General features: G+C 37.1%; 1 protein-coding gene across 2 annotated transcripts in view; it reads left to right on the forward strand.

Moving 5' to 3' along the window:
* Positions 1 to 2,004: 2,004 nt before the first annotated feature.
* Positions 2,005 to 12,817, forward strand: part of LOC141804586 (nuclear receptor coactivator 2-like) — a 72,608-nt gene continuing 61,795 nt past the window's right edge. For both annotated transcript variants that reach the window (XM_074689091.1, XM_074689093.1), the window contains exon 1: positions 2,005 to 2,132. The gene's annotated coding sequence lies outside the window, so the exon portion shown is untranslated. The remainder of the gene's footprint in view (positions 2,133 to 12,817) is intronic.

The raw sequence follows: 12,817 nt of genomic DNA on the forward strand, positions 1-12,817 counted from the left end.
GTTGTGTTTTTTTTCTTGTGTGTTTGTTTGTGTGTAATGTATTTTGTAGTTGATATAAAAATGCTTAAATACGTAATAAAACAGAAACATTTTACTCCAGATTGTTCCAAAGTTTCATCTCTGACACTAAATTTATTCATGGGATGGGTTGTTTTGAAATGTGGTGATATAACAAAAAATTAGGTTCAACATTGAAGTCTAAAAACATTTTTGGAGCTCCAAAACACTCTGAAGTTGTTACCAATTCACAACACAAGGGAGGCGCTGAAACACTAGAGATGTGGATCAAAAACTCCTAAGGTGAGTCTGCTGTCCCAGCCCATGTCTCCCATCTGTTTACGAAGCTCTTATTGACATTGGGCCTTATCTTAAAGAGCTCACATTTGGAATGAATAAATAAATAATTAAATTATCTTAATTATTATTACTGTAATCAGAGGTTTTGGACCATTAGCAAGTGTTAATATTCCCAGAATGCATTGTTTATAGTATTATAGTACTGTACCAAAATACATTACTGGGATTCTGCTGTAAATTCACATCAAAGTCTTCCAGTGTTGTTTACCCTTGAATCTAGAGTGTGAGTCAAACTTTAAAACCTACTTTTTCATCTACTACTACTTTCATGCAAGTGATCGACTAGTATTTAAAAGCTGAGTGAGGCGTTGTTGTGATGCTACATTTAATCCAGAAGATGGCGCTCTAATCTAGCAGCACAGAAACTGCACATTATGGCTCTGGCTGAACGTAGTGAAATTATTACACAAGGAGCAAAAAATGCAAATTGTAATGAAATAAACTGCACAGTTGTTGTTTTTTTCACCCTAAATAATGATTTCCTCTGAGAGCTCCAAAAAACTGACTGCGTCTTATATACAAGATTTTACTGTTAACCTTCTGATCATTTATTAAGTGCTTTGACAAAACTATAGTCACACAGCTTGATTGAAAAAAAATAAATGTGCAAAAATATCAAATGAATTGCACAACTTTACATAAGGTAAGAATATCCCATGAGCTGAAAAAAAAAGAATCATGAACCGCTTAAACAGTTTGCTAAATTTTTCATGAGCTGGGAAAAGTGTAATTTGTTTTTTTTTTTTTTTTTTTTTTTACAAACTACTGAAACAGTTTTCAAAAGAAAAATATTTTATGATAACCATGAACATTGCAAAAAAAGCAAAAATTATTCTAAATAAACATTTATTATTATTATTTTTTTTATCAAAGCATCCAGCCCTTTCATTTATTTATTTATTTATTTATTTATAAAATAATTGTAAAATCTTGAGCTTTATCACTTTTTTGTATTATTATCAAAAAAAAAAAAAGGTATGTTTTATGGGGAGAAATATATGAACCCCCCTAAAAAATAAATAAATGAATAAATAAATAACAATATTTAATTTTTTAAAAATAACTTAAAGAAGAAATAAAAATGAAAATTTAAAAAAACAAAAGATAATAACAAATTATTTGACTTATAAATATATTTGACACGCACGGAAATTAAATAAAAATATTAAACCAAATGCAGAAAAAACATTTTCCTAAAATTGAAATATTCAAGGATTTTTTTTTTATTTTTCATAAAAATTGTACTGTAATAACTGTATGTTTGTGAGTATATCAGGCAATTGTTTGCTTATTTCGTTTCACGAGACTATCTCTTTTGCATGTCATGAAATATTCTTGTGTTTTGGAAAAGGTTTTTGTATTTTGAGACGTTTATTAGTGAAATGTTTGGGCCATTCGGGATATATTTTCTTATTACTGCTAAATGTTTTTGCAGTTACCCTTTAGGGCCACCATACAGCTCCAGTAACATGAAAATGTCTTGTATCATTTAAGTGAATTGATTTTCTCTTTGCTAACCCAGCTCAGTGTTTCTGCTCAGTTGCCTGAGAGGTGGAGAGAGGAAAGTAGTGAGACACCCAGCTCAGCATTGTGGTAATGAGATGAGTAGAGGTGGTGGTGGTGAGGGAGGAGAGGAGAGGAGAGGAAGGGGGGTCTACTGGTAAAGATAAACAGCCGAGGAGCCTCTGAGCCACTGGAACATGGCGGCTCCGGCCCTGGACGCCGCTGACCGACACATCCGGCACTGCACGCACCCAGGGCTCCTCAACTCTCAGGTAAGTTTCCTGTCATTCTCCTGACCCCCGCCCCCAAACACTCAAACCATCCCACCCTTCAGTTGGGCAAAATCGCTGATATTTAATGTGGGAGGTTGTGTGAAGTGTCAGCTCCAGTTAATAACGAGGTTATCGTACTTCATGTGCGCGACTCAGCCGTAATGACATTTGTACGGTGTTTCCCTTTCATACCTCCGTGCGTGACCCAACCGTTATTAACATTTACGTGGATTCGTCAACATTTATCATGATTTTCAGTGTTTGAAACGGAAGACAGGCGAGTGGACGAACCGGCGTTTTCTGTGCAGGTTGTTTCTCGGTGTCCCTGATCCCAGCCTCCTCAACAAACTGTGAGCCAGACTTTCTGGGTCGAACTGACAGCAACATACGCGTTTCAAGCGGAATTCTCGCCGTGAACGCGGCTCGAAAACGCCACTTTTCGCCGGTTATCTGTCAAACCCGCTGTTCAGACTCAAGTCTTTAAGGGGGGAAAGTAGATGGTGGTATCCTGGTGTTTGTTCAACGTGTTCAAACATTATGGGAAAGCTGCACAAATACCCCAAGCGGGACTTTGCTGTTTAACTTTAACAGTTAGCCGTTAAAAGCCCTTCCTGATCAACACAGGCAACCAACGGCAACCGTGAAACGCTGCGTTAGCAACGACACAGATTCGTGTTTTGTCGGTGCTAAAGTGGGATGTTGAGATCCTTAGATTAAAGCTTTGATTAATTATATCAGTGTTGGTGTCACTAATGTAGAAAAACAGGAGTTTCATGTTGAAATATTTGACTTATTCGCGGTTGATATCGCTCGGACTTCCTCAATCATCTGAAATCAAGCGGAAACAGTGCGCTCGCGCTACTTCCGGTTACATCTTTCAGAATAAAATCAAACACACTGTTAATTTGTGACATAAATCACACTGAATTGTTTAATAGTTTGAGTTTCCACAATGTAAAAAATAAAATGGTTGAAATTCTATGCACTTAAAAAATTTACAATTATTTTGTAGTTTCTGTGTTTTGATAATACATCTAGCATTTTTTTGTTAACAGCTGGGACAGTTTTTTGAGGCAGTGTTAGTTTTTTTCTTCTTCTTTAAGAATAAAACTAATTTAGATATTAATGCCAACAGTCAAATTAAATTGATTTAATTGTCTGATAGTGTCAATGTGCTAAATACAACTTTGCTAACTTCAATGCTTAGCAAATTATCTTGTATTAATTAATTATAACAATACTTTAAGGAGAAATTTAACAATTAAGTAATTGAAATTTCTGTTATAATTTCCTGTAATATCATAACTGCAGTAAGCACTATATTTTATGCTCATGGACGTATTTGGGGCACAGCCTTTTTTTAAAATAAATCAACAAACACAAGAAAACAAACATTTATCATTCCAAACCAAAATATTTAAGGTGTCATCAAAAGTTTCTTTTGAATTCAAATGTTTTAGCACGGTAAATGTAACATTAAGCAAACAATATTTCAAAGGTTCCTCCTGCTTTTATTTTGAAGAGATTTGTCTGCACTCTTTTTCCTGTTTATTTTCCACAGTTTGTCAATCAACATTTGGCAGGAATGGAAGGAGACGCACCTCTTCTATTATTGTACTATTTCTTGACAGAAGTTGATCATAGATTAGAGCACACACACGTTGTTTAAATTGATCCAAAAAGATGAAAATATTTTTGTATTTGTCCCTGAACTGAATGTTCTTGGCAACATTCCCAATGGGAATAAAACAGGTGTAAAATAACAGGTTTGAAAAAGATTCTCTGCAATGATAAGGCAGGGTAACAATTGACATTATTACATTTAGAGGTCTCCATGCTAAATACTTTTTTACATAAAAGTACATTCATTTGATTTAAAAGTGCACACACTAATATCTCTGTGTATGCTGCAAAAGTAAGGAAAGAGTGAACAACAGCAATCAGTATGCACCGTACAGTGTGCTCCTCCTTTTGTGTGCAGGATCAGCGTTGCACGGGAAGAGCTGCAGGGCTGTAACATAATGTTCCTCACAAGTTGAAAGTGAATAGACATGAAGTGTGGTTTAAACCCATTGTCTCACAGTCAGGTCGGCCTTTTTCTGGAGCAGGACAGGTTCTGGAATTTGTCCGTATTTGCTGTTGTGCTGGTTTGTCTGTGTTTGCTGTTGTGCTGGTATGTTACTGCAGAGAACCTGTAAGTTTGCCTACGTGACAGGTGCCATCTGACTCCGCGGGATGTGTTATCTTTGAGGGCTGGACTCATGATTTTTGGCTCTTTAAAGCTTATTTGCTCTTTCCCAGCACCCCAAAGTGAACTTTGAAAGTATTGCAACACCACGGTTGCCAGGTTCTGTGTTAACCCCCTTTTGAGAACTATATTCTGCTCTGTTTCTTATAAAGATTGAGGCAATTTTATTGTGTTTATTCCTAAAACTTAACTTCAGCGTGATCACCATCTTTTAATGCACCGGGCCGTTATTTAGCTGGTCAAATGTCCGCCCGGTGCCAAAACTTGTGTCCAGTGCTGCAGCAAGAGTGCAAGGAATGTATTTAAGACCAAGATCTTAACATGAGACTGGCAGTTTGCCCAGTGAGGGATTCTTAGTAGCTTGAATTCACTTGACCACGTGAGAGCTGGAATAATGCTCTAGCCAATGACAGCAGCCGCAGCAGGAGAAACAGAGGGAGGAGGAGGAGGAGGAGGAGGAGGAGGAGGAGGAGGAGGAGGGGAAAGGCTTGACTGTGCAGTTCCTCGGTGCAGGTTTCTACCAGGTATTATCCTCAGTAAGGAAAGAAAGGCAAAGTCCAACTGCAGGAAGCATGCACTTTCATTCCTCGACAGCCTTCATTAGTACTATTTACAAAAAAACAACCAACGAGTGTTTACATCTAATCAGTAATAATAACATGAAACAGTCAGAATGATCATTTCGTGTAGAGATAGACTGATATGGATTTTTGGGGCTGATACTGATTATTTGTAGTCAAGGAGGCCGATAACCGATATTTGGAGTGAATATCAATTTGCAGTCAAAGTGAAAATATTGGTGTGAAAAATGTGAACAATACAAACTCCAACACTTGACTGCAATCAATGCCTTCAAGCATATGTTTATTAAACAGCTCCCAGGCTCAGCAGCATGTTTATAAAGTTAAATAAAACTTAAAAAACAGATAGCTAAAGTTTTCTACAGTAAATAAAGTTTTCAAAATTTCAATGGACAGAATTGAGTTTGTGCTGCATTTTACAGACATGTAATGCAGTTGAATTAATTTTCTGTTTGGTTTTACATAACTGGTTTTTAAATGACCATCTTGGGCTTCCATAGAGTAGACAGGGAGAAACTCTGTGCAGAGAAGCATCAGAGCCAAAACAACACAGTTTTAAATGGGTTTCATAGCTAGGGATGGGAATTGATAAGATTTTTTTCATACCAATGCTGTTAACGATCCTGCTAGTCCATCGAATTCTTTAACGATTCCCTCATCGATTCCAGTAAATTTTGCATGTGGGCAAATGGTCTGATTTTCAGTGGCAACAATGCCAAGCATACAACCCAGTATAGATAACTGCTTCTGCAAGTTGCTGGTGTTTCCACTCACTGAAGGTTGTGCAGTAGGTGTAATTAAAGTTAAGCCTTTAGCCTTTGATGGAACTGCTGACGATTCTCAACTGGAATTGGTTTTCAATTCCCATCCTTATTCATAGGATTAAAAAGAAAAAGGCAGATGCCGATATGCCCCAAAATGCCAAATATTGGCCCTGATAATCAGCCCAGCCAAAAATTGGTCCATCCCTAGTTTTGTGTACACAGTAATGGTTTAAAAACAGCTAAAAACATTACATCAACACTAAATCTTCTGTAGCTCAATTGAAGAAATTACAGAATTTCATACTTTGATTTCAAACGAGGAAAAACTGAAATCTTATCAAGTGTTTTTGTCTTACTTTCAGTAGAAAATGTCTTTTAAGACTTAATATGAGCCACATTCACTGGACCAGTCCAGAAAAAATGTCTTATTTCAAGTTATTTAAAGAGAAAAATGAGACTGGAATTGCGTAACAATTAAAAAAATCTGCCAATGGAACAAGAGAAAAGTTCTTGTATTACAACGTTTTTCTAGTGTTCAGTAAATTTTCGGGAATTTTTTTCTTGTTTCATTGGCCTCATTTTGTCCTTGAATAACTTAAAACAAGACATTTTTCTGGACTGACCAGTTGAATCTTGCTCATAACAAGTATAATAATACAAAAAATACTTGATAAGGTTTCAGTTTTTTGCAGTGCATATGAATCACATCTTAATTTCTGTTTCGCTACTTTGCGCTCATTAGCAAGGCTAGCGCTCTTCATTTAACTACAATGTAACATGACTAATGATTGCTCTCTTTAGCTTACAGTAGTAATAGGCTGAAAATCTGATCACCAATTTTCCTTTTTCTTAACCCCTTCAGACCCTGCGTCCATTTGAATGGACATGACATATTTGTAGCTCTAAACCATTAAAAACACTGTGATTGAGTCATGTCAGTATTTCTGGTTGCTAATTGGATCCCAATTGTCCAATCAGAATCAAATTATGACTTTGAACATGCTCCAAAAAAGTAACAGACATCAGACAAGACAAGCATGGCTGAGCGGCTGAAGAGAGGGAAGAGTAGGTCCCCATTTTCAATTAAAAATACAAATTTATGTTCATGCAAGTGAAACAAAATTGCTCTGAGACTAATCTTAACTGTTAAAAGTGACAGTATTTCAAGTTATTTTGACTGCAACTCTTATAAATATTTAACAGGATTTTTTTAAAGTTTGATGTCCATTGCAATGGACAACAGGACTTAGTTGATGTTCGCTAACAGTTATGTTTAGGGTCAGTATGCAAAGAAACAATACACCTTTTAGCTTTTCAAAGGTAAAGTTTGTTATCACAGTGTTGTTAATCTTGTTTACAAAATGTTAAATGTATATATTTTTGTACATAATGCTCTTGCAGAGTATAAAGTCGAAGAATTCCTTGAACGTCTCTTAAATGGAGTTATCTGAACTCCACTCCTTGAATTCAGGAAATGAGGCAGATGAGACCAGTGAAATAGATGGTGAGTTTAGAAATGAAGTCTTTCTAATTCAAAGTATGAGTGGTAGACCCAGTATGTCTCCAGACCAACTCAACGACAGGTTCAGGATTTAATGCCTCTACCTGAAGTGTAGTACGATATGGTTGACCACATGCCAAATTATGATGACAAGAAAGAGGCCACCAGATGCAAGATGCCAGACTGCACAGGAAAAACACACGTCTTTTGTGACAAGTGCACCATCCACCTGTGCTTTGTACCACACCGAAACTGCTTCAAGGCTGCTCATCAAAAATAAGAATATATGAAAACATCCACAAGCTTGATGTCTTCTCCAGGGCACGTTCCAGTTCCATTTAAAGTAAATGTTTGATCAGTTCATGTAACCTACAAAAAAAAATGGTAATGTATTGGAAGTGATAGTTTACTGAAGGCAGAACTGATTTCTTAGATTATCTTATCTACAATCATACATCATTGAGTTCATGTTCAGATCGGGTTGTGGCATCTACCTCTCTTCCCGCAGGCCCTGGTTTTCCTGGTGGTTAGCTCACAGATGTTCACTACCAATGCTTAAAATACATCTCCCAAGATTATTTGCATGTTCAGAGATGCAGACAGTCTCAAAAATAACAATCAATCAATCTTTTATCATTTTCATAAGTATCAAAATGAAATTGTGTTCAGCGCTTTCATACACTGTATAGCAGGAGGTAGCTATAGCCTTTGAAAGTGCAAAAATGGTGCAGTAAAGTACAAAAATGGTGCAAGACCCTTCTCTAAAATCCTTAAGTAGTAGTATATAGGCAGACATCCAATTTGTAGGTAATACATGATTTATTTCTATGTACTAAGTTTTCATGTCATTATACGCTTATTTAGTCCTGGCGTCCATTGTAGTGGACATCAAAAAAACCCACTAAAAACACGAGTTGTCAAAAAATAAAAAAAATCACTTTGTTTCTATGTTAGAGAGGACTTAAAATCCGTTAGACAAATTTTTTTTTGCCCAGCAGAAAAAATGCGGGTCTGAAGGGGTTAAGTTGCTGTATTTCCAGATACTACCCATGCAAAATAAAATAGTGTTGTTTTAAAACAAGTGTTAAAAGGTATGTAAAAATATTTCTGAGACACTCAAATCCGAGCCTTAAATTGGCATTCTAAAAAACAATCATGACCACATTTTAGATATTTTGGGATGTGCCTCTGAGTGTCCTCTGACTTAACTCTGAAGTGTAAATCTTAAACTCTGCTGCTATAATGTAGCTTCAACAGCATGAAAATCAGGGGACAAAAAGGACAGTTAAGTAGCTTGATATGAGCTAAGAGTCTTTTTTAGTCTCTGACCAACAGAGAAATTATAAAGCAGTAAAATCTCATCATCCTCTCAGTTTACGCTGCTGAATACAAACAGGACGATTGAACAGACACAGGTGAACGTAGAGAAACTACATCTTTACCTTTATTGTTATTTACCAAGGTGTGTGCCTGTGTGTCCAAGTGTTTGTGCCAGTGCTTGTCAGCTGTGTTTGTTTGTGTCTGGATCTTCTCACTGCCACCAACTTATCAGACACACACATACACTTACACACACACTTACACACACGGCCACCTGGCTCTCTGTCACGTAGCAGAGACGGTCGTCTTCCAGGTCTGATCCTCCTGAGACCAAGTGCTCTAATTAACCCACACACATACATACACACTCACTGACACACACACACACACACACATGCACAGCCATGTCACGACTTCCCTGAAAGCCTCTTGTAAAGCCTGAATACCATAATTACTGTAATAGTCTCTCAGCAAAATGTATCCAGAAGAACATGATGCACAAAAATACATGACAGCAGCAGGCTCACTCTGAGCTGAGGTTAACGCGTCGCTGTGTTGTTGTTGTTGTGTTTTTTTCTATTTCTCTGAATGTAATTGACAAAGACCTCTCTCCCGTGTAAGTTTAGAGCATCTCTCAAGGTTTGTTTATTGTTTCCTTTCTTCCTTGGTTGGGACAAGATATTTCAGTTTAGCATAGAGCATTAACATGAGTCATTTATTGCTCTAAAAGTCATATCAATTGTCAAAAGTCGCTTTTATTTACATTTTAGTGAGCTTACACTTTACAACACAGTAGATGGTGGTGGAGCTTGGTGATATTTTAGAGTTCTGGTAACATTCCAGAATTCTTGTAACACCCCTGCATCTGGTATTTTACCAAATATTTAACCAGAAAAAATACTTTTATTTACTTATCAAAAAGCCTAGACTTTCACACATGGTACTTGATAGAATCACATATTGTTAAACCTTTTCGTAATTATTTTGGCCCTTGATGTTCCTTAATTCTTGATAGATTATGCGATTCTTTTGACATTCCAGAATTCTGGAAACATTCAAGAATTCTGGTAAGATGCTAGAATTTGGACCACTTTCCTGAGTTTTGGTGACATCCTAGAATTTTTGTTACATTCCAAAATTCTGATAACACTCTCCAAATCTGTTAAAGTCCCAGGATACTTGTAACATTCCACAATTTTGGAGACATTCCCGAATTCTTTAAATGTTCCGGAATTCAAGTTAGATTCAGTGACTTTTACAACTCAACATAATTCTTGCAAATCTGCAATTTTTATACTTCCAGAATTCTGGTACAATTCCAGAATTTTGATGACATTTTAGAATTCTTTTAACATTCCAGAATTTTGATTTCATTCAGGAACTTTTGTAACTTAACACAGCACTGGAAAATTTGCAGTTTTTAAGATCCCAGATCTCTGGTAACATCCTGGAGTTCTTGTTATATTTCATAGTTCTGGTAGCATTTCAGAGCTCTTGTCATATTTCTTTCCAGAATTCTTTAGATTTACTGAAATTCTGTGACATCCTGGAATTTTTTGTTACAGTCCAAAATCCTGGTAACATCCTCAAATTCTATTAACCTTCCAGAATACTTGTGAAATTCCAGAATTCTGGTGACATTCCAGAATTCTTTAAATATTCTAGAATTCAAAAAGGAACTTTTGTAACTTAACAGAATTCTAGCAAATCTGCAATTTCTAACATTTCAGAGTTCTGGTAACATTTTTCAATTCCATTATAATTCCCGAATACTTATAACATTACAGAATTTTGGTGACATTCTAGAATTCTTTTAATATTCCAGAATTCCAGTCTTACTCAGGAAATGTTGTAACTTCTTGTTACATTTCAGTTTTTCAATTTTGTTAACGTACCAGAGCTCTTGTCACATTTCTTTCCAGATTTCTTGTAACATTTAAGAATTCTGGTAAGATTCTAGAATTTGGGTAGCATTCCTGAAATTCTGTGACATCCTAGAATTTTTGTTACATTCCAAAATCCTGCTAACATTCTCAAATTCTATTAACCTTCCAGAGTACTTGTAAAATTCCAGAATTCTGATGACATTCAGGAACTTTTGTTACTTAACATAATTCCCGCAGATCTGCAGTTTTTAATATTTCAGAGGTCTGGTAACATCCTAGAACTCTTGTTAGATTCCCAAACTCTGGTAACATTCTCAAATTCCATTAAACTTCCAGAATACTTGTAACACTCTAGAATTCTTTTGATATTCTAGAATTTTAGTTTTATTCAGGAACTTTTGTGACTTAACAGAAGTCCAGCAGATCTGCATTTTTTAACATTCCAGAGTTCTGGTAACATCCCAGAATTCTTGCTACATTTCAGAATTCTGGAAACGTAGCCTAAGAACAAGATAACTTTAACTGAGCATCTAAAAAAAGCCATCTTGATCAGCAGCAAAAGTTTCTGTAAGTTAAGAACAAGACAAGACAGAAAAAAGAGTTTGAAAACATATCCAGTGTTTAGTCTCCTACATCCCTGTTGACAGTGATGTGTTCAGAGGAACCTTTACCTTATAGGACTAAGCTCCTCATTGATCTGGAGTCATAAACCAGAGCACAGGTGAGCACAGAGGTTTCATTTAATCTTTGCTTCTTCAAAGATCTCCCTCACTTCAAAAACAGCCTCATCAGCAGCTCTGCAGCTCTGATCACAAAGCAGGCGAGCTGATGCAGCTGAGGCGTCGCTACGACTTGAAAGAGATGTGACTCTCCTTACATATATCAGACACTCTTTGATGAAAGGGAGTTTTTCTTTCTTTCACTCAGGAAGGTTTCGACGATCAGAGATTCAAACTACAGATTAAAGATGAGTGGGAAAATGTGGGCAATTCAACGAGAAACTGAAGTGATGTGAACGTAGCTTTAGCAGCTGCTCTCTGCATTGTTATTGACAAAGTTGACTTCAGTTGATGGAAAAGAGACACTAGAAAGCACCACATTATTCAAAACTTCAACTATTGTAGCTTAGGATGCTAAGACAGCGGGAAACTGATGCCATCTCAGGTAGCGCTATCGGTGTGAAAGATGCTGTTAGTGGACACAGGCCCTAACACTGACAGGGTTTAGCCTCGTGCTGTAAATGCTGTAAATACTGGTCTGTTCAGTCAATCTTTAAATCGTGACATTAATTGAACTCTTGCGACCAAATGGACCTCTCCAATTCTTGAATTCAAAACTCTGAAACATTTTATTTAGCTTCCAAACTTTTTGTAGACTTTTTTTTGTTTAGATGTTTCTGCTTCTGTTGGCCGATCAGCTCAAAGTTCAACACTCCTTCTAGAAAGTTTGAGTTTCTTTTTCATTTTCAAACATGTAGAAAGCAGCATGCTATCAAAACCCTGCTGCGAACCACTTTATCACACAAGAAAAGGTTTTTTAAGGCAAGAAGATAGAAACGTACATCTTGTCAAGGTTGCTTTAAAGTCGAGCCATCCTATACGTTCAAGAAGTGTAATAAAATCCGTACAGGGTTGAAACAGCAGAGCAGGGAGCCAAGTCCAGCAGGTTGCATAACAAGTGCTAATTTGGTTAGCTGGAGTTGACAGTGGCTGTAATTCTCCAGCAGAGCTGAGTTAGGGAGTCCACAGGCCTCCAGCAGGATAATACAAGCTAATAGCATAACAAGCTTTTACCGAGCAAACGCAGGCTGCAGCCAGGGCTAATCGGACGCTTCAGCACCGCCTTTTGGACTCTGCGAGGAGACGCAGAAATCTGACTCGCCGTCAAATTTCATGACCTGATCAAAAACTTTCAAACTGAGCTGAATCACAGACTCTCTGTGTCGCTGTGAGCAGAAGAAGAAAGCATTTGCTCCTGCATGTGTGTGTGTGTGTGATTCACAAAACAGTTGGGTAAAGATCAGCTGTCCATCCCCTCCTACACACACACACACACACACACACTGTCACGCTCTGACACACACTCAAACAAAGACACATGCAGCTATCTGTCGACGGTGGCAGGTGCATTTTGAAGTGTTGCGTCGTTAAAGTCCACTGTGTCCAAATGACTGAGAGGGCGGCTGTTTCATCTGAACACACCCTCACACACACATAGATGATACACACACACACACACGCACACACACACACAGAAGCAGCAGGGGGAAGAGCCAGCAGATGTTTCAGATTTGTCCGCTGACTAGAAAACTCACTTCTCCTTTTAATACTTTTTATTTGGTGTCCTTGATTACAGTTACCCTTCTAAACCCACACACACACAGGA

Source organism: Halichoeres trimaculatus, unplaced genomic scaffold, assembly GCF_033239565.1.
Source record: "Halichoeres trimaculatus isolate MK-OKI-2021-1 unplaced genomic scaffold, fHalTri1.1 fHalTri1_scaffold_15, whole genome shotgun sequence".
In the NCBI taxonomy this organism is placed as follows: domain Eukaryota; kingdom Metazoa; phylum Chordata; class Actinopteri; order Labriformes; family Labridae; genus Halichoeres; species Halichoeres trimaculatus.